This window comes from Pempheris klunzingeri, chromosome 6 (assembly GCF_042242105.1).
Source record: "Pempheris klunzingeri isolate RE-2024b chromosome 6, fPemKlu1.hap1, whole genome shotgun sequence".
Classification (NCBI taxonomy): domain Eukaryota; kingdom Metazoa; phylum Chordata; class Actinopteri; order Acropomatiformes; family Pempheridae; genus Pempheris; species Pempheris klunzingeri.
Window position 1 is genome coordinate 10,427,338 of NC_092017.1, and position 3,233 is coordinate 10,430,570.

The window sequence follows — 3,233 nt, forward strand, 5'->3', positions numbered from 1 at the left end:
CACAGGACTCCTGAATGTCCGGCCAGTCCTACTTGAGGCCACCTGTGGGAGAGATCTGGGTGAGCGGTGAGATGAAGTCAAGACAAGAGTGACTCACTGCATCTCGAGACATGCAATCCAAAACATCAACACTGATGTCAACGCTATCAGGGCGACGTGACTGGAGGGGCTCTGACTCAAATTATCGTCATAATATCAATCCTGGTCCCACAGGGCCTGAGGAACTGAGTGGGATAAGTAAAGTTGCAGAAGAAACTGAACACACGACTTCATATGTTTTCTATCTAATCATCATTCTGCTTGTCATGATTTAACACATCTACTAGAAAAGATAAAAGGAAGAAGATTAAAGAAGCTGAAATCGATATCTTTATAGGAACAATGTTTCAAATGACAATGTGAAAACAATGTGAAAGCAGCCGCTCTGTGAACCTACTGAGAATTATTCCCTGTATCTGCAGCTCCCCTCGGCCTTACACAGCTTTATTGTCTCATTGTTTAGCTGTCAAACTTTACTGTTTTGTTTCACTCTCACAGCCACAGCAGGCAGCTGTTTTAAGTGAAAAAGCGCTAAAAGCCACTAAAAGCATTACCTGCTCAGCACCAAACAGCAGACAGACACAGTTAGGGACTAGCTGGTGAACAAAGCGAAGGATTTAGTAGCTAAAAAATAAGTAAGCTAGCAGGGGTGCCACAGCTCGGCAAGCTAAATATACATCCAGACAATTATAAACCATAAACAGAGACAATTACAAAAACAGATTACACAAAGGCCAGTCTAATCAAATGGGTATTTAGCTGTTTCAACAGAACTTAAATCCAAAGGAAGAGAGAAGGAGACAATTATTTCCCTCAGGTGTTGGTGGAGACCAAAAACGGAGCTAAAACAAGTGATCATTAATGTTGTTCCGTAACTGTCTGATGTGTAAATAGGCAACTGTTTGCTAAACACTTTTTCTACTGCCCCGAAGTGGTCAATTAGTTACTGCTGGTTCAACAAAGTAGAAACAAGATTAAAAGAGTCCACAGCCAAGGTCACCAACCTGTAGATGCCGATCGAGAAATAGATCTGTAGGGAAATAATGTGAGCAACTGTTCTCAGACAGCAACAAAGTGTACGTCACATAGTGCAGTCCTGTCTAATTCACATTAAGCTTATTTACTTTCTGAAAATAGAAAAGCTCATTAAGATTTTTAAAACTCAAACTGAAGTGGTGTTATCAGCCTCAGTCTCTAAGCCATTATCACATGCCAGCTGGACATGAAATGGAAACTTACCAAGAGGGTATTATCAAATGCACATGCCCACTTTAGCTCTGCTAAACAAAAGTACGTAGAGTAAAAAAAGGTTTCATAAGAAATGGGCCTTGACCTAATAAACTTTTTGGCAAGAGAGCCAAGATGCTTAGCAGACGGCATCTGTAGACCACCTCACTTCACCATTATCTTTTCCATTATAGCATGTTTTGATTCAAGCTGTGCGACAATTAAATGACAATGAGGTGTTTGATGATTCATTTCTAAAGCAGGGGCGTATCGCTAATGTCGGGAGGCGCAGCTGTAATCTGACAAAGTCTTTTAAGAAAGTAACAGGAAATAACTTTCCAGACAAACCAAACCAAACAAAACAAGAAAATGAGCTCTCTCCAAATTTTGCTTATTTATTCAGAGCTAACAAGTGTTCTTGGAACAAAAAGGGTGTTAGGTGCCCCCTTCCGCTTTTTGTCTTCCTCATCTCCTCTCACACTACCCGCCTCCTTCACAGTGTGCTTCTCAGCTGTGGGTTTACTGATTAGCCTGATCCATAAATAAGTAATCAGAGCAAGAGCAGCGACATTCTGCTCGCCCTTATTATCAGCCTGCACTATCACTCACACACACACACACACACACACACACACACACCCTCTGTATTTTAGAATAATTGGGGATAACTGAGAGACAGAACTTGAGCCACTTTATCTCCTGCTCTGATGAAATTTAGAACAGACAGAATAACAAAGACACAATAGCAAAGCGATTTAAAATGATGGAGAGAGTCCGTGTGTGTGTGTGTGTGTGTGTGTGTGTGTGTGTGTGTGTGTGTGTGTGTGTGTGTGTGTTGTTTGTTTGTGGAGGGCTGGAAGGCAGAGGGACAGTGATATGGGCTGAAAAAAAGGAAAGAGAGGGAAACATACAGTCAGTGCGAGTGTGACTAAACTGACTGCAGCAGAATGACTCACCCTGTTGCTATGGCAACGTAAAGACACACTCTCCTCTAATATGTGCGATTTCAACTACTGGTGGCTGCAGGCTAACGGGGAGAAAATGCACAGTGCCGGAAATCATTGAGGGGAAAAAGGGGGTTGCAGAGGGCAGCGTATGGGTGCGCGCAGCGAGCATGAAAGCTGCTGCATCAAAAAAGCAAAAAGGTAAAAGAGATCAAAATGCCTTCAACCATCTCTCTCTCTCTCTCTCTCTGTCTATCTCTCCATCTATCTCTCTGTCTCTCAGCACTGCAGTATGAACCCAGCGGCTCCTTCTTCTCCACTATAGTGGACTGATGTGTGTGGGTGTTAAACGCGAATGCCCTTGGTAAGTAACAGCCATGTAGGATAAAGTCTGGCCTCCCACCACAAAACTAAATCCTCTTTAGAATTCATTATAAGGCAAAGTTTTTTTTGTATTGCACTGGTTCTTCCTGTTCCAAGGATATATTTCAGAGATTTTCATCGAATCTAACTCTAAATACCACAGAATAGGGATAGAAATAAAGTGATTTATCCCTTGACTGTCAGTAAACGTAAGTGGCTGATGTGCTGTTTGTGTTTAACTGAAACTCCCCCTCTTAGTAAAAGGGAGTGAATAGTGAAGAGTGAAAAGGATATAGTGATAATAATAAATACTGAACATATGTTTAAGTGACTGTAGAAACATTACTGACACAGGGAGGGGAAGTCAGTCTTTTTCAGTCTGTTTGCGTCATCATTCCCAGCAGTATTGATGCTTTATTAAGACTCCACCTTTGACTTTGTAAAAACACTGATGTATGAATCAATATAGAAATGGGTTGGTTCTACGTGTCTCACTAACAAAAAGCAGGGTAAAGCATACTGATTCTAAGATATCCAATACAAATGCAGACCATTTGCCATTTAATTTAGCCCAATAAACAGTATATTAGTGGGCTGATAATTTTTTAGACATTAATGCACAAATTAGAAGTATAATTAGTAAACACTGGCTAACTTAAC